Here is a 19,695-nt window from a genome sequence, read left to right on the forward strand (position 1 = left end):
GGGAACGCACTTAGGATGCCATTCTTGTACCAAAACAGAGCAGCCAATTCTGGCGCAAACAACTCGCCTAATACATGCATTACATGGACAGCCATTCAGAGGAAAGGAGTAGCTGTCCGTGGCCTCCCTTGGCAAGAACAGCTGATCGCCCCCACTTACAAATAATGTTATGGTATTTCTAACTAGTCACAAGCATGATCCCATGGCAATGGCCAATTAAGGCCGAGTGTCCACGAGTTATTTTTCATAGCGTGATCCGCAGTGATAAATCGCACGCGGAGCACGCAAGACACGCTATCCACACGAGTGGAAAATCGTACGGGTCTAAAAAAATGAAAAAAAAAAACAAAACGTAGCATGCAACGATGAACCCATCATTAAAATAGGTTAATCACGGAAAATCACGGTGATATTAGTGCTCTCCCGCGGCACAACAACACTCACGATATTCCGTCCCGCCTGTGGACTCTCAGCCTAAGGCTTCTTTCACATGAGCATATCGGCAGGCCGTTTTCACGGCTGGCCGATATACGCTACGTTGGGGGGAGAAATGCGCCGAGCTCACCAGGCCATTGCCCATTTCCCCTCCCTCCCCATCGCAGGCTCACCTCTCGTTCCTCCTCTCTTGTTCGGTGCAATGGGAGGGGGAGGGGCGGAGCTAAGTGTCAGTCCACCCCGCCTCCTCCCATTGAGGGCTATGGACAAAGGGCGAGGAGAGGGTGGGCACTTAGCTCCGTCCACCTTACCCCGTCAATAGCCATCAATGGGAGGAGGCGGCACGGACCGGTGCTTAGCTCCACCCCCACCCCTCCCATTGCACAAAACTAGCAAGGAAGAACGAGAGGTGAGCCTGCACGGGAACTATCTTTTGGGACAGACGTAAAAATGCCCGGCGCTTTATTGGCTTGGCCGGGCATTTTTACGTCTCAGAAATACACCCATGTGATCTGATGCATTGGAATCCAAGGCATCAGATAACGTATATCACACGGCCCGCTGATCTGTGCTCTTGTGAAAGAAGCCTCAGTTAAATATATGCCAATAGATTGTATTCACTGCGTATTGCGGGCACAAGTACGCCCATGTGACACAGGCCTTAGGATAGATTTACAGAAGCAGGTGGGCTATTGGGCCGAGAAATCTAGACAGATGTCGCACTCCTAACACATTTTTCTGCGATTGCGATGAGTTTTGCGAGGAAAGTGCACCACGGTACACGCCATATTGTTTCAATACCGATAATGGAATCAAACACATTGTACTCGCTTGCAAATTGCATTGCTTGCGAGTGCAATGCAGTTTTTCATGCACCCATAGGAAATCATGAACAATTTTTTTAATTAAAATAAATTTTAAAAAACCTTGTTATTTGTATAGCGCCAACTTATTCCACAGCACTTTCAGGTAATTTATTACTGCCCACCAAGTTTGGTACTCCTACGGACCTCGAAAGGACGAGTCAACCCTGAGCTGGCTACCTGAATTTGTGCTGCATTAGCGCTCTGCGCCATGTGAGGTTGCCCAAAAATTGAGATTGAAAAGTAGCAGCATTTTAAATCGCTGCAATTGAAAAATCGTTCATGTAAATTAACCCTTTGGAAATAGGTTATTTTTTTATGCGATTTCCTTTTTTCTTGCTGTGCACATGAGAATCTTCCATGTGAATAAGACCATAGGCTGCCATGGCTTAAAAAAACAAAAAAGAAAAAAAAAAACACAACCAAAATGAAAATACAGGACCCACCAGATCAGCACATGTTGGAGCACAACAGACCCATTGGTTATAATGGTGTTGTCTTCAGTCCAACCGGCATTTTACTGGATGAAGTAGCACAGCATGCTACGCTCTTCAGTCCACGATGTTCTGCCGCATCTGCTCTGGAGCCTCAGAAAGGATCCTCTGACAATGTGAATCAGCCCCAGCCAGATAACCCCTTTAAACTTCATTTTCTCCTCTTGAGAATGCTGGTGGGTTTGTACATGCAGGAGAGCTTGTATCTCCAATCACTGCCAAAAATGGGCTTCAATGTGGAAATGTCTGCTAATTTTAGGTGCCAGGTTATCAGTCAGTGAATAGCAAATGACCAGTTCATCTCATCAGAACACAATGTATTTAATCCAGTGCAAAGCAGAATTTAGGAGGACTTTTCCTGGCAAGGTACTTCGGAATTTGTCCTCTGTGACATGTACCTTTCCATAGTCGGCTTAGCAGGCGGTACAGCGTGCCTTTCAATTGAGAACGACGCAGAACGCTACGGTGTAGTCACAGGTGGCAGATTTGCTCCATGCGTCTTATTCTGCACCAAGCCCAATGTCTCCTGCAAACACCATTCAGAGGAACGAAACGAAGGTCAGAAACAAATCAGCGTGTGAATACAATGTATCTTTCATTTACACGTGTTTGGGATGAGATGAGGGCGCATTTACGCAAACATTTTTCCTGCACGACTTCTATGCGTTGCGAGATGCGAAGAAATCGTACGGGAGAAGAACCCACTGTTATTAATGGTGTATTTACATGTACGAAACATTGCAGCATGTCCTACTTTTGGGCAATTCCGTTGAACAACCACCCCAGTGGGACCAAAAAAAAAGTGAAAAGTCCCATCATGCTTGCATGTTCCTGCCAGTGCGATGCATTTTAACTCCGAATAGGGAATATTAGGTGATTTTCACTCATGTAAAAGTTGTGTGTTTCCAAGTGCGTTCTTGTACTCGCCCGTGTAAAAGCCCCCTTCCACTCCAGATGACAAATGAGTCACGTTTTCCCACACATTCCCGTCCCTGCTGTTGAAACCATGTCGATTAAAAGGTTTTTATTCTTAGATTTAAGCTTCCTGATACACAACAAGGAATCCGGTTGATGCGATGGCTTCACGGGTTTTGGCAGCTAAAACATCATATGGTGACTTGCAAGGGCAAAAGGACCACTTTAAAGCGGACCCCTCGCATACCAGCGATCTAAATAGCCACATAAGAGAACTTTCTCATGTATGTTTTCCTTTTTCTGTGGTTTAACCAATTTGACATATTACCGCAGGATAGAGAATGCTGCCTTCCAATAGGTGGCGCTGCAAAGGTATGGTTCCATCTCCCTTATTTGCATATTACCCAGAGGAGCATGTGTGGCCTCTCACTAAGGAGAAAAGATAGCGTTCCTGAACCCAGGTCTTACAATGTGGTTATGCAGCATGCTGCAACTTTCTGAAGCCCTCACAGATTATTTTCCTGAAGTCCTTGAGATAAAATGCAAATGAAAGGAAACCAAAGTGTGTATGTGTGTGTGTATATAGAACGTGTTTTGGCCCAATGCATTTTCATACTACTGTTAATGCAAAATGTATCAAGATAAAACATCTAACAATACTGTAATTGTAATTACAAGTCAAACAACAGCTGTGACTTCACCTGGCGCAGAGGACATTCCTGCCCTGCATGGGAACGCTGCTTTGCAGAACAGCTTTCTAAAGGTCCCATGAAGGTTAACGGCCGCCATCTAGCCGAGCCGCATCCCATGAAGCCTGCTGACCGCCATTAGTTACAGCAAACCAGCAGCAGCTGAAGAAACATCCCAGGAAACGCTTGGTATTTACACTACTGCGTCCCTGACCCCCGCATGTCCCCCACCTGGTAATTCTTGCATTGAAGTAAATCATTGAACCGTACCGCCAAGCGAACGCCATCCTTTCCATGAGATGTGTGACACGAACATAGACCCAAAGACGGCCATAAACCACTAATTTTTCCAACTGGCCGACGAATTGAAAACATTACGTTGGACACTACACAAGTGACACCAGCTCATACCACACTGACATAGCGTAAGCCCAGGCACAACGACTGGACGGCGGTAATTACACCGCTACGGCTAGCTTCACCACGACCAGACTGGAATAAAGAGATTGACAAATCCGATGCAGAAACAAACCAAAATACCTCTGCACTGTTAATAGTTATTGCATATTTCTCAAGGTTCTCTTTAAAAAAATTATCAAAAATATCCTTCACACCAGCATTAGCCCCTGTTCAGGGACTCCTGGTTATGGAGCAGAGAGAATGAATTAAAACAATCACTTTTTTCCCCCCCACTGATTTCAATGTTTTTTTTTGTTTTTTTTAATGGAGAACAAAAAGAAAACTCTCCGATTGCTTCAGCCCTATTTTTTTTTTGTTTAATTGGAACTATGTAGAAAAAGAACAGATCTGTTTAATTCCATCTCTCTGCTCCAAAAGCATGGCTGGATCCTTACCGACTGTAAATGCTCCCCAATCAGCGCTTCACATGAAGCACTGAGCGAGAAGCCCGCTTGTCTAAACAGTCTGCACGAGCGCCACGGTGACGCCAGCACTCGTGGAGTCGTTTACCTGACTATCATCCCATCTACATGGGACATAAGAGAGCTCTGCTCCCGCGTGGAATCTTATCTACTCCAAGATAGGACCTCTGTGATTCCAAACTGCAACAATGTCTAGGACTAATTTTCCTGAATTCTAGACCACTAGGGGGCGGTATTGTAGGCAGACAAATGCACCGTCTACATAGCTAGCAGAAGTGCGCTAACAAGTAGCAGCAGGAGTCTATTCATGAATGCAGGTTGGAGGAGTAATTAAAAAAATTTTTAAAAGAAGACGAATCCGCTTTTGCATACACAATCCCACGCAAATTTGGGTCCCGAAATACATCCATGCAGTAACAGAAATCTCAGCTCAAGAAGCAAATTCCGGCTAGCTCACATTTTAGCATTCAATGGAAGCGGTCATCAGGTGCTGCGCTGTTTATGGGAAGCACAAACCCAGAACAGGTGCGCCCATCGCCCCCTGCAGGTTGTATTCTGTAGCGTTGCAGAGTTGGACTGAGAACTGAGCTCTGAGTCATCCAGGCAAGCCAATCTCTCCCCGCCAGCCTCACGCAGTAACAGCTTTCTCGCCTTGTGTGTATAGGGAGAGAGCGGTTACTCCAGATGCTGCAATCAGGGAAGAGGCCAGCCGGCCCACCTCCGTGACTCGGAGAGCAGATCAAGTCAATCTTTAAAGTGTGTTCATTCTGAAACACTGCAGAATAAAACATACAGGGGGCGCTGCTCATAACTGTCCCATGTTTGTGCTGCCAGCGGTTCTGGCAGTATGAGCCTGATGACAGAACCTCTTTAAAAAAAAAGGTTACACTAAGGCTAACTTTCAACGAACTAGAGCGATATCGGGCACTGAATCAAACGAATGGGGTTCATATTCCAGCAACGCAAGAATTTCGCCCCAATTAACCCTTTCCAATCCAATTTGTATCCTGGTTTTAACTAGGGGGCTTACTCTGCCATTTTACAATGGCGCTATCTGCTGGCTAAAGCCAGTACTGCATGAGGTGACACGTTGGATAGGCTCCGACGGCAGAGCGGCTGGCAATATACAGTAAGAGAACCCCGACAAACGTCTTCTAACATCAGAGCTGTACAGCCTTAAATCATAATGCCTTCACACGTCAGACAGTGGATGGGAAAGGGTTAAAAAGACTGAATGCACAACTCAGTGTTAGGGCAGGCTCATAAGCCGTATTGAGTCCATGAACATACATGGATTTTCCCTAATCCATTCACACTTGCATACATACATACACTGTTTAATATGGACGTAAAAAATATAGCATGTTCTATTTTACCGCTTATTATGCGCAAACAAGCCCTATTGTTCTCGACAGACGCGTAATAAATGCTGTACATACACAGTTACATAGTGTATGTGTGCCATTTAGACGCAACATTGCTGAGCGACAGACCGGAAATTTAATTTAAAAAAATGAAACTAGGAAGACCATGTATGAGATACGCTGTCATGCGCAGTGCAAAATCGCTACCATATGCCTGTTCACACAAAGGTAAAACGCTACATAATACATAGTGTTTTACCAAACGCTCATGTAAGCACAGCCTTAAAAAGGGCCATGAGAAACTAAATCGGAGCCACTAGGGGTCTCCCTCCCAGCACCTTATGATCAACTGGCTGTTAGGCATTTGGATTCTCTAGTAACAGGGACCTGGGGACACCAACAGTTACTACACACAGAGGGGCGGGCATTCAGATGCTGCCTTGCAGCTGATTGGAGCAGGGCTATGCAGGGCAGTATAGGAAGTGTGAGAGAGGAAGTTCCGGAAAGTACAGTACTGGCAGAGGGGCTGGCTGAGCACAACCCACCACCACCTGTAAGTGGATTGCAAACAGCAGAAAACTGAACTCAAAAAAAGGTCAAACTGGGTGCAGATAGCAATAAGTCAGTGGCCAATGAGGACCTGGTTTTGAAAATATTTTGAGAACTAAAGTATGCTTTAAATTTCTCAACAAAAACAGGAACAGATTCCATTAGAGGAAAGTCGAAAACCTATCCGCAAGAATGGGATCAGCTCCATTAATGACCCCTCATGTTAAAGGGGTTGTCCCGAGGCAGCAAGTGGGTCTGTACACTTCTGCATGGCCATAATAATGCACTTTGTAATGTACATCGTGCATTAATTATGAGCCATGCAGAAGTTATAAAAAGTTTTATACTTACCTGTTCCGTTGCTGGCGTCCTCGTCTCCATGGTGCCGACTAATTTTCGCCCTCCGATGGCCAAATTAGCCGCGCTTGCGCAGTCCGGGTCTTCTGCAGTCTTCTATGGGGCTCCGTGTAGCTCCGCCCCGTCACGTGCCGATTCCAGCCAATCAGGAGGCTGGAATCGGCAGTGGACCGCACAGAAGAGCTGCGGTCCACGGAGGAAGAGGCCATCTTCAGCGGTGAGTAGAGAAGTCACCGGAGCGCGGGGATTCAGGTAAGCGCTCCGGTGAGCTTTCTTTACCTCCCTGCATCGGGGTTGTCTCGCGCCGAACGGGGGGGGGGTTGAAAAAAAAAAAAACCCGTTTCGGCGCGGGACAACCCCTTTAATCATAAGGCTACTAGAAGTGAATGTTAACTAGATGCAGCTATGTGTGTCTTTTACATTACCACTCGGCAGGGATGTGTAGGAAATTACTCATGCCGTTACGTCATATTTTCTGGTGCGGCTCTTTGGAAAGCCTCCAGTCCTCTGCAGTGTGAGCAGCCCAAGTCCTAGGGGACCGAGCCGCACCTCACAGCAACAAGCCAGGGACTAGGACAAGAACAGCCTCCATATCTGCACTCCACTACTAAACAGTTCAAGCGTTAGTCCAGCTTTTAAGTACGATCTAGAAAAGAATACCATTCTCAGAACATACATTTAAGAACCCACTCCCACACCTTTCTTATATCAGCGTAGTAGCCAACTTGTCTTTGAAGACTTTATACATTACAACCTCCAGCAGTGTCTCATCCTGTCTGTCAGGAGCCACGGTTATGGTCCTTCTACAAGGGACGATTAGGAGGACCGAATATTACTCAGGACACTCGTTCAACAACTGCGACATTTAAAAAGGATCAACAATTGGCTGACGAATTAGCAAAAGTTCGTTCATTAGTTCATTGGCTCATTTATGTGATAAGAATGGTTGATGGCCAGCGGTACAGCTCCCCCTGTGAAGAGGGAGATGTACCGCCGGCCTACAGCAATGAACGACTAGGGATTAAGCTGATACTCGCCCAAGTAAAAAGAAAATGGTTCAAGCGCTCATCAATATGCAAACTGATCTATATAAGGACAGTTAGGCCTTATTCAAGCGACAGATTTTGTTTAACATGAAGCACCAAATCATAAAATCTACCTCCCACTGACCTAAATGAGAATTAAGTGCTACCGTTTATACAATGTGGACTTGGAGGGGATCGGGGGTGCAAGTTACTTAACATGTTACACGGATTCCACACCCAATTTTCAGTGGTTGAAAAGCCATGTAAACCACATGTAAAATTTGAAACGCATTTTAAAAACCCTCCGAATGTGGATTCCGCTAACGACAACCGGCCCAACATACATGCAATACCACATAACAGGACCAATTATATAATACGTATACAAACACTAAAAAGGCACATTGTATACCAGACTGACCTATATGGTATTTCTATATATGGAGCACCTAGAAAAACAAAGCCAATTAAAGGGGTTGTCCCGCGGCAGCAAGTGGGTCTATACACTTCTGTATGGCCATAATAATGCACTTTGTAATATACATTGTGCATTAATTATGAGCCATACAGAAGTTATAAAAAGTTTTTTACTTACCTGCTCCGTTGCTAGCGTCCTCGTCTCCATGGTGCCGACTAATTTTCGCCCTCCGATGGCCAAATTAGCCGCGCTTGCGCAGTCCGGGTCTTCTGCTTTCTTCTATGGAGCCTTTCGTGCAGGATGCCGGCTCCATGTAGCTCCGCCCCGTCACGTGCCGATTCCAGCCAATCAGGAGGCTGGAATCGGCAATGGACCGCACAGAAGAGCTGCGGTCCACGGAGACAGAGGATCCCGGCGGCCATCTTCAGCGGTAAGTATTGAAGTCACCGGAGCGCGGGGATTAAGGTAAGCGCTCCGGTAAGCTTTCTTTACCTCCCTGCATCGGGGTTGTCTCGCGCCGACCGGGGGGGGGGGGGGGGGGGTTGAAAAAAAAAACCACACGTTTCGGCGCGGGACAACCCCTTTAATTATCCATTATTTGCTATGGCAGCAAAAAAAAAATTTCCATGGCTAACTAGTCGATAAACAATATTTTGGCCTGATATTTTGACCATCGCAAAATTGAACAAGGATCACTCGCCAAAAAAGCATACAGTCCCTTGTACCCCTCAGCAACTATTTTGAGCGACTATTCTGAGGATAGTTGTCCCATGTAAAAGCCCCCTTTCACAATATACCTCGGCCCTCCCACCCTGAGATACATTTTTTTTTTTTTTTTAAAGGGGGAAATAATCTGCACTGCCCTTGTTTTTATGGGTCACTACTGCAGAAATTAAGGCTAGCTGTTCACATTACAAGGCCATCCCTCACTTACGTATGGGATCAAGATTTAGCAGGTATCGTACTGTTAATGGCTATAGATCTTAACAGTGGAATCTATATTGAAATTTCACAGTTTGTCATTTTGATACGAAGAAGAGTGCAGCATGCAACACAGCTCCTTCTCTCAAATCTGCTACAATTTGCAATGCTTCTGATGCCAGAGCACATATAGCCTAAGGACATAGTCAGACGGCATTATGCAAGTTTTACCTGAGAAACTCGGGTGCAACTCATATCCGTAAGCACACGGGCACAAGTGCTATCCAATATACTGCGAGTACCATTTTCATCCGTTAAAAAACAGACAAAAACGGGAAATGAAGATCCATATGAAAAAAGTATATATCGGCCATTTAAATAGCTGCATAGACTATTACAGGGCCATGTGCTGTCCTTGGAATACACGGGCAGCTCAGCGCCATATGAACGGACCCTAAGGGTGTATTGATAGGCGGCATATTTGTTGCAGTTTTTGAGTCGCAGTTCCATTCATCTGAATGATACGATTTCAGGGACATGCACATGGATTTCTTCAAGCCCCTTTCAGATGAATGAAACAGGAGCTGGAGTTTCTGACATCTCTGCTGTGTCTGAATATACAGTACTGAAAAGAATCCTTATTTTCATGAAATGCGCTTTACAATCTGCAGCTGCGGGATCGGTTCATGCTTTCAGCATTTGTGTCTTGGCCTGCAATACCTTACCTTAGAGACACGCACACGCTGGAGAACCAACACTGTAACTTGGCGTATAGCGTGTCCTGTATCTGTACCCCATGTTGTTTAGCGCTATGGGGCCAGAGGAAGAGTCGGATCTAATTGCATATTAGTGTGCAGAGCGGAAATGCAGGCTGCTGACATAAAGCAGCCGGCGCTCGGAGTGGGTGTGAGAGTGGGCACAGGGAGAGGAATGCATCAGGGGGAGCAGCACAGATCTTCTCCTTAATCTAAGGCACTCGGCCTGCTTCACATCACTGACATGTATACATCCATAGGAAGTCACCAGTAAATGCCAGTTTCTTAATGGGGCTGTCTCATGAAGCCAAGTGCTGCCAACATGCCCTATTAGGGTATATGGATATCATCGAGGGGCTCCGCATCCCCTTTGGCTTTGTCGCTGCAGGTGACGGGTCTGATCAGAGGCTCCTCTATAGGGGGCGGTAGATTTAAATATGTCAGCTGGGTGATTACCATGCTGGCTTTAATTTAAACACAATAAGGCCCAATGTCCATGGGCGGATTTGAAATGCAGAATCCACAATTCAAGTCACCGATAGGGAAGCATGGGTGTCTGCACTGTAACCGATTTGTTTTGCAGACTTTTTAGTCTGCGGAAATCTCACAGGAGTTCCGTGTGGTCCCGCTGCCGTCATTCTGCGGGATTACCGCCCTGTGTGACCACAGTCTAAGGCCTGATGTCCACGAGTGGGTCGGATTCTGCGTGCAGGAGCCCGCACCGGAGTCCCACCCTGCTTGTGGCCGAGGACACTGCGTGTGTGGGCATGTAGTGGCGCCTGCGCGGACCTCTCTTCTGCCGGTACATCTGTACTGTGGATTGTCCATACGGCTCGCTGTTGAAATCCCACGGTAATCTCGCAGAATGACGGCAGCGGGACCACACGGAACTTCTGCGAGATTTCCGCAGAAGAAAGGTAGCTTAAAACCTGTATTCCGCTATGGCCATGTCGTCCTGTAAAGACAGAGCCCGCAGCGGAAACGGCAATACAATTGACATGCCGCGGCTTTGAATTCCATGTGGCATGTCCGTTTCATCACAGGACTGACATACGGACTGACTACTATATTTTATTATACCAATGTAGTGGCTTTTTAACTGTAATATCACCAGATTGTATGAACCTGTCACATGGACGCTGCATACTATGTTTTTTAAACATTTTTAGCAAATCTTGAGTTCTCATAAAATTCTATTTCTTATGCTCCCGTGTCTCGTGTGTTGACTTAGTGGTTTGGTGTGACTTCAATTTAAATAGATTGTCTTCAATGTGACTTCTCCATTTAAAATGTCTATTTGTAGTTTCCATCAGTGACAATCCAGCGATTACCTCACTTATAACCCACAGCTGTTCTATAAAACAAATGGAAGTGGGACATAAACTGACACTAGGAATCCGGGAAAGGGGATTATAACTCCAGAAATATTTTATATCATTAGGCTAGTTTCATACAGGCAAGGGCGATATTAGGCAGTGCATCATGGCCACAATCGCCCTCGCCATTCACGGGGATGCAGGGATCCTGCAGCGTGGCTGTCACACAGCGGCAGAGAATCGCAGAGTTCTCCGATTGTTTTTAACGGGGCCGGCGGCCTCATTGGGGCTGCTAGTTGCGATCTGGATAGAACATGCTGTGATTTGTTTCCCGCAGTGTGGTGCGCCCCTTCAAAAGAATGGGGTTCATATTTGTGTCTCGCAACGCACAAATCTCGCATGATTTTCTTGGCCATGTGAAAACGGCCTTAGGCCTCATGTCCACGGGGAAAATCAGGCCCGCCGTGGATTCTTCATGCAGAATCCCGCAGCGGGTCCCTCCTTTCCCGTGGACATGAGGCCTAAAAAGAAGAATTACTTACCTGTCCAGACACTGCAGATCTGCCCTCCGTCGCGGCCGGATGTGCTCGGCACGCCAGCAGCGTACTGCGCGCATGCACAGTGCACCCTTTTTTTTTTTTTTAAAACTCCTGCTCTCCCGCGCCGGAGAGCAAGAATTCAGCTGCGGATGTGCCGCGGATCCAGACGCTTTCCATAGGCTTCAATAGAAGCGTGCGGGAGCCGTCCCTGCAGGAGACTCGCACTAAAATGGAGCATGCCGCGGGTGTTTTCCCGCACACGCAATCCGCGCCTCAAGGGAAAATGACATCCGAAGGTAAATACCTGCGGCTGTCCAATGCATCCCTATGGGGCGCGGATCACGGGTGACCCGCTGCGGATCTGTCCCCGTGGATATGAGGCCTTAATGTGCCACTGTCACCACCCTCCAGCATGGGGTGTTATGGACCCTGACGGCTCTTTGACGGAAAACCCTACACCACACAGCAGGAGAGTCAGCACCGCAACCCGCAAAGTTCATGTTTTTCAATGTCCGCATATTACCGCGCATTATCCGTGTGGGCAGCGATCACGGAATCCGCAATTCAAATCTGTTTGTGCGGGAGCGGCCTTACAGTATGAAGTGCACGGACAGCACATTTCTTGATGGAAACCAGTGTCTTCAAGGCCACCAGATCAATTCAAATAAATTTTAAAAAATCTGCCCTATTTCTTGCGGTATTTTGTGCCCGATCAGCAATGAAGGTTTTAACGTAGATGTGAATCGGCCCTCACTTTGTTCTATCTGTATTGGAAAACTAGCAGTCACGCATTATATGTCAAATAGAGGTTATCCCCCAATTATCTTCCAATAAGCAGTATATCTAATTATACAGAAAAAAAAGAATTACATTTTCCATCAAAGTTTTTCATGAAGACTTAAAACGTCAAAATGTCATTTTGGCCAGTGGTCCTCCAGAAGCAGAGACCTACACCCACTGCTTGGACACAGTGACAGAATCGCTCATCTGAGCACTGAGCTTCAAGGACTGACTGACTTTCCTCCGAGACAATGAGAACGGTAGGGTTGTATCGCTCAGACTTCTGTGGCAGCGCTTCATGCAGAAGTGGATCCAGCAGGAAGGAGGCGTATAAGAGCTTATTCACGGCGGTGTTTTGGAAGGAGGAAAATGGAATCCCCTGACTTAACACATCAGTCTTAAGACTCCTTTGGATTCCATCGTAACAATCCCCACTGATCATCACAGGGTCTATCCAGTTTCCGTTAAGCTGTATGTTATTTGCCCAATGAACTAGTGCTGCATGCAGCGTTTTTTCCACTTGGCTATTAATGGAAATCTATTAATGGAAATCTGTGACGGAGGGTATAAAGAGAACCTGTGACGCAGACGTGTAAAAGACCCTTATATTACCCATATATCTTATTTTATTCACTTCTGGCTACGTCTCGAAAACCTGCATCAATAACTGTGTCTGAAACACCCATATCCCAATCCCTCTAAGGTCTAGGGCTCGCACCCCACCTCTCCCAAGTTCAGCATGACAAATCCTACATAGAACTCCGCTTAACGCTTCCCATTGTCCCAGCATGTCATGGACGTCTCTGCAAATAGACCAGAACATCTGAAATGATAGTGTCCCTTCTGTCTCTAAGAAAGGTCGCCAATAACCCCGTGCACCTGCAACGGAGGCCATATTGGTTACCCAGCCTCCCTAGAAATAAATAAACAAGTTACAGTTTTTTTAGGACTTTACTATTGATTTATCGTCAAGACAGATCATCAGTAGTTGATCGTTGTGGTCCACACATCACGATCAGCCAATACCGTACAGCTGCCTGCGGGGACGGAGCCAGAAGCTGCCAGCTCTGTCAGCACTCCTGCGCCCCGGCTGATAACTGCAGGCATAGCTCCCATCAACTATTGATGGCCTATCCTGAAGATGGGTCATCAAAAGTAAAATCCCAAAAAGCCAAGCACCTCAATAATGAGCTTACTGTTGTGTGAAGCCAGGGGCCACTTTATGGACGATCAGCAAATACTTTATTTATCTACAGATTTCTGCCGTAGGAGAACACTTTTGTCACTGCGATTTTCCGGGAAGAACCTATCATTATGATAGGTTCTTCGCAGAATCCCGCAATTTTTATATGCGAGCGGAAAATCGCCACGATTTTCCACTCGTGTACATCGGGCTGCGCTTTCCATAGTTATCCTATGGAAAGCGTTCATTGCGTTACCCGCAATCGGATCATCGCCTGGGGTAACACAGTGAAATATCGCCCGTGGACAGGAGGCCTAAGTGGACTTTTAAAACATTTCAAGCCTCACACAAATTTGTTGTCCTCACCAAAGTCAATCAATACTCAGAGCTAAATCTCCGATGTCAGTGTAACACATCCAATGCCGCCGACAGCTGCCCTTCACATAGGAGGAGACATTCTTATGTAAATGATGGCTATGACAAGCATTCTGCACGGGTGTCCTGCTTCATATGTCCTTCCAGTCAGATAAAGTATTGTTAGACAATTCATTACGGCATCTGTAAAATGACCACAAAACTAATTATGAGAAAGAAGCCAACGTAACGGTAAACATTTCGCCGCAGATACGGCTCAACATACCGGAAGCAGCAGCGCTCTGTCTTCCGTCTAAAAGCCGGGCAGCTGAGCGGAAGCTGAATGGACCCCATTATAGTCAATGCGGTGCGTTCGGCACCGTTTGGTTCCGTTCCTGAGACTGAGCCGTTCTGCTGCAGGCTTTCCCCTTTTTTGCTGCCCGAACGCGGAACCCGCGAGGCAGATGTGAAACCACCCCTTACCCAGGTCATATTTAAAAATAATGAATACAGTTCATTAAATAATTATAAATCCCAATTACCAATAGATTATGCACCATAGCTTTAAATCCACCTGCTTAATCTTGTGTAGGCCCCCAACCTACCTCCAAAACAGCTCTAATCCATCAAGGTTAAGGAGTCCATAAGACATCTGAAAGTGTCCAATGCTAACGTTTCTATCAACGTTTCCACAGCATCCCTTCTTCGGGATCAGACCAGGCGGTCTAGCCTTCAACCAACCATCTAGGCATCGCAAACTGGCTCATGCAAGTCGCTCAGATCCTTACATTTGCCCCCCCAACCCAAACCCACTTAATAAGCTTTTATAGCGTCCTACTACAGCTCTATATAAAAACTTAAGCATCTGGGGGTCCCAAAAAGTGCATGATTAATTTATTACTGCCCTCTACAACTAGGAGTCAGGGAGAACTTTAAAGGGTTAGTCCGGGGCTATTACTATTGATGACCTAGCCTCGGGAATGGACATAAATAGTTGATCTATGGGGGTCTGCCACTCAGGATTCCTGACGTTCAGCCGATTTCAGGACAGCCCCTTGGCATACGGACATTTAAGAAGTTGTGCCCAAAATTCTAGGGTGCAGCTCAGATCGGACAGCACATAGACATATTGTCCATGTGCGGGACACCACACATCAATATGTGCAATTCTCATCCGATAATTGGACAAAAATAGAGAATGTAAGATTATTATTATTATTTTATTTTTTTTTAATAAACACGGACTATTTATTCAAGTAAAAGAAAATCCCATACGAATCCAGCCTTTCAAATAAATGGGTGCTACTTCTGCCCCATTTTTGGACCGAAAATCAGACGCAAAAATAAATAGGATGTGTGCATGTACTCCAAGGATGCGTTCACACGGAAAGGAAATGGCGCAGAAGGTCCGCCGTGGCCAACTCCACAGCATTTCTGCATGGCTACATTGCTCCCCTTCACCTTGGAATTCATGGCTCGGTCAGCGCAGATCCCCTGGTAGCCTCTGGTCACATGACGTGCAAGTAGACTCACCTGACCAGCGGCTCAGCGCTTGCTAGATACTGCCAGGGGCACCTGCGCCGGAGATCCGCTGTACTAATCGCCCATAGGAAACTATTGAGCTTCCTCAGCTCCACGCACATAGGCGGATTTGATGTGCGGACAAGAAATTGCAGCATACTCCATTTGACTACGGATTCCGCGTGGATGGGCTCCATTGATCTCTATGGAAGCTAGCGATCTGCAATTCAGTTGCGGATACATTACGCATTTGTAGGTAGATACCTTTCTGGTTGCTTGGAGACCAAGCAGGGAGGTGGGAAGGAGGGGGAAGGCAGTCATTTATTTAGGAATGGCGATTTTTTTCCCCCAGCACGTAAGATCCGAGCGGAAAAAAAAGATTGCCTCCGTGATCGCCGGCAAGAATTTAAAATAATTTCCACACCGACTTGCAGGTCTTCTGCGGCGGGAATCCGCGCATGTCGCGTGCATGAGACCTAAACGCCGTCAATGATCAAATGACAAACGTTAAATTGTTTACTTATCGTTAATGTTATGCAGGCATAAAAATCAGTCACCTTCATAGCGAATGGGAACGACTGTACCAACCAACGACATATCTGCCTGTACGAACAGGGCGCACGAGCGGACTCCGACATCATTCGCCCGTTCAAACGACGAATCGCTTGGTGTAAACAGCCCCTTAGCTGTTGTCATGTAACAGGCCTGTCGGACAGACGGAGTGCAGATATACATGTCATACACATGAGCGAACAGCTCATCAGCCATTAATCATTTATAGTGCCAAGGACGGGGTCGGCTTCTCTAGGTCCGCCGATTGGTTGCTACGGGCAACAAGGCTACTACTCCTCAACCAACAAGAGGCTCAAAGAGCAAAATCATTTCTAAATGGCAGACAGCTAATGAATAATGTATGAGAGCAGCTTCTAATATCGGCTGCAGAAATTTCATGTCCAAGCAAGAAACTTACATGGCTATTGATTATACAGGGTGGCCACGGAAAACTAGGCCGGCACCACACTCTTATGGAGGATGGCTAAAAGAAAAATCGGACTTGGTTGCCCATAGCAACCAATCACAGCACAGCTTTCATTTTACCTCAGCAGCATAAGAAGTGAAAGCTGAGCTCTGATTGGTTGCTACGGGCAACCAAGACAGATTTTCTTTCCCATAGCTTTCACTGTGGTGCCAGCCTACTTTTCAATGGCCGACCCCCTATATACACAGCAAAATAGAACACGCCTTGTTCTACTTTGACCTCACGGATTACGCCATTCTGACCCTCTAATGTTAGCGGAACTGCGTAAGACAATGTAGTAGATTACCTGCAAGTTACCGCGTATCACATGGGCGTACAGAGCAACTCCAATACGGTCATGTGAGCCCGGCCTAACAAGGGTGCTCAGTGCAAGCCAAATACTGTAATTACCTGCGCCAATTTAGGGGATATTCACATATACGGTTTTGCAGAACCATGGCAGAAAAATACAGTAATAGGGGATCTCTACCCGTACCAGGTACTACGCTTCTGGAAGTTTATCCGACTACCGCCAGGCGTGGCTGCCATTGTTCAGGAGCTTCCTCCATAGCACCCAAGAGGCCATATGCGGTGAATTCCAATGGCATACCTGAGAGCGGGTAGTACGTTTCCTCCAGTATTCGCTCATAGGACGATTAATTAAATACCGTACTTTCCACATACCTCACAATTATTAACCTTTTACAGGCCTTTTGTTTTGTTTTTTTTAACAAGTGGCAGAAATTTATTTTATTTATTTTTATTTAATTATTTTAATAAAAGTGGTAAAATGTAAACCATTAAAAAAAAAAAAAATGTCAAAGCAATGATCCCATTTGAGAACATTGGCATGTAAAAGGTTTTAGGCACGACACCAGAAAAACTGTCAATAGTTACCCACCAGGTTGGATAAAGATTGGTGATAACAGATACAAATACAATATAAAAGTATATTCTAACCAAAGGGCTCCCCTAAAAGTAAGTTGGCCATGATCATCATCTACATATAGTCCCAAATGCACCAATATTAACAGTATACGCTGTGATATATTGCGTAGTTTTCATCTTCCCGTCCGATAAACGTTCTCCTCGCTCTTCACACAAGTGCCATGAAAGTTGTGCCAGGAATTCCATACATCCTGCCACGCCTGGGAACCATTCTGCCCCTCCACCATGACTTCTATACCCCTTACATTCCTACACTACAGTCAAACAGGTGCAGAATTCCCAAGTATCCAAGTCGGTCAGATACAATAATAGTCGTCTTGAGCAAGAAACTTGCTGCAATTAGTTCTGACTTGGCACCTCGTCAACAATAACTTCATGCAATTATAGCAGACATCAAAAGATGAACGACGGAACTTGTGGCTCTTAATTACACATTCAGGACAAAATTGATCCCAACGTACAGTACAAATTCCAAAAAGTTCCTAAAATATGACCATATCCACCCATCCGGGACAAATTAACCTACACTAATATCAATCACGCGTTTAACTCATTAGACGCTCTCCCAGAAGTAAGGCAGTGAACGTCCTAGACCTCAGGGCTGAATGCCTCTCCATTTGGCCGCATTAAATCTGCAGAACTGTAATTAACCACCCCCACCGCCTTCGTTACAGGGCACCATGACAAGCAACGAGGGCACAGAGTCCCCAAATATTACAGCAGTAAATCAAGTAGATACATTCACCAACTGGGCACAGCGTGACCAACAAGGTCGCCTATAAAACATCCTCCCATCCTGGGGTGGGGTTGTACTGGGCACAACAGCATATGCCCATGTAAGCTGCAAGCAACACACTGGGATTGTCAGTTTGCTGCAGAGTGCTGCATCATCCTCAGCACCCGCGCATGTAGAACCTTTTAGACTGCAATGGATATCAGACACCCAGGTGGATCCTTCCCACCAGACAAACAATGCAATGCCAGGATAGATGCCACCCTGCAGAGGCACCTTACATTATACCCATGTAGTGCCACCCTGAGCATATGCTTGGAGATGGAGGAAGGGAGAGGGGGGGGGGGGTTGGACACTACTATCCACCTGCACAATGTAAGACACATAAAGGATGACAAAAAAAGGGAAGAAATAAAACCTGTTGAAGGGGCAGAGGGGGCAATAAGCAGAGTGGCATCAATCCAACAATAGGATGCTCAAGACTAATAAATCACAGAAGCATCGCTCGCCCCATCAACCTACATATGCTCTATGCAGCCCCCATTATATAACACACATCATCAGGCACACATATGTGTGTAGGGTGGCACATACATGTACCCCGGACCACGCCTGTCCCCTTCTCCCTGGCACCCACCAGCAAACCAAATCCCCCTTCCCAGGGGGCTCCCCACAAGCCCCTCCTTGACATCTTATTCCTTGCTACAGGGGGAATACAGCAGAGGAGGGAGACTGTTCTGCTGCAATGATGTAGACTGCAGCCCTCCCCAGTGCATCATCCAGTATGGACGAGGCGTGATCGTGCCTAATGTACAGCATGCTGCCCCCTCTTGTAGCCCCCCAGCTCCCCGCCATCCATCCGGGGGGCTGCAGCCATTACCTGGAATGCACTGGAGTGTGGAGCCTGCAGGATGGCAGCCGCCCGAGCACGGAGCAGGGATGAAATGAAGGGAGTGGACTGGAGGAATCCGCAGCCTCAGACACAGCAACAGCTGCACTGATTCTTCCCGGAGAGGGGCGGGGAGAACCGGCGCCACAGCGACCTCAGCAGGCGACTGAGCGGCACAGCAGATACCCTGCCCTGCGCCGAGCTCAACGCTCCGCCCCAGCTCCATCATCATCATCCCCATCAGCAGCAGTGCTCCACCCATCCCCCAACCGCCAGGAATAGCAGAGCTGTGCTGCTCACTGCACCCTCTATCCATCACACAGCTGCATGCTCCTCTCAGCTGCTGCACAGCTTCTTGCAACATGGGAGACTTTAGTGTGTCAGTCTACCATCTATCTATATATTTGCAATGCTCCTTTGTATTACCTTTTGTTCATATACATCCTTTGATTCTCTTCTCCTAAGACGTGAGCTTGCGCGCAAAATTTGAGTGCGCAATACGCAGAGAATAGAACCCATTGATTTCAATGGGTTAGTTCACATTTCCGTATTTTGGACACGCAAAAAAAATGATACCTTGGACATGCTCTATTTTTCTGTGTATTTGTGAATATACAGCAAATCCGCAAGGATAAATCCGTAAATAAATGGTGCAGAGTTGCCGAGGGTTTCCACCTTTGCATTTCAAAAGTTCAAATTCGCCGTCAAAGTCCACAGCGTAAATTGACACGTATCTTAAATACGCTGC

General features: G+C 46.5%; 1 protein-coding gene across 2 annotated transcripts in view; it reads right to left on the minus strand.

Moving 5' to 3' along the window:
• The window catches only part of SPTBN1 (spectrin beta, non-erythrocytic 1), a 174,499-nt gene extending 155,415 nt beyond the window's left edge, over window positions 1-19,084 (minus strand). For both annotated transcript variants that reach the window (XM_066595713.1, XM_066595715.1), the window contains exon 1: window positions 18,939-19,084. The gene's annotated coding sequence lies outside the window, so the exon portion shown is untranslated. The remainder of the gene's footprint in view (window positions 1-18,938) is intronic.
• Between the last annotated feature and the right edge of the window lie 611 nt (window positions 19,085-19,695).

This window comes from Eleutherodactylus coqui, chromosome 3 (genome assembly GCF_035609145.1).
Source record: "Eleutherodactylus coqui strain aEleCoq1 chromosome 3, aEleCoq1.hap1, whole genome shotgun sequence".
Taxonomy (NCBI): Eukaryota; Metazoa; Chordata; class Amphibia; order Anura; family Eleutherodactylidae; genus Eleutherodactylus; species Eleutherodactylus coqui.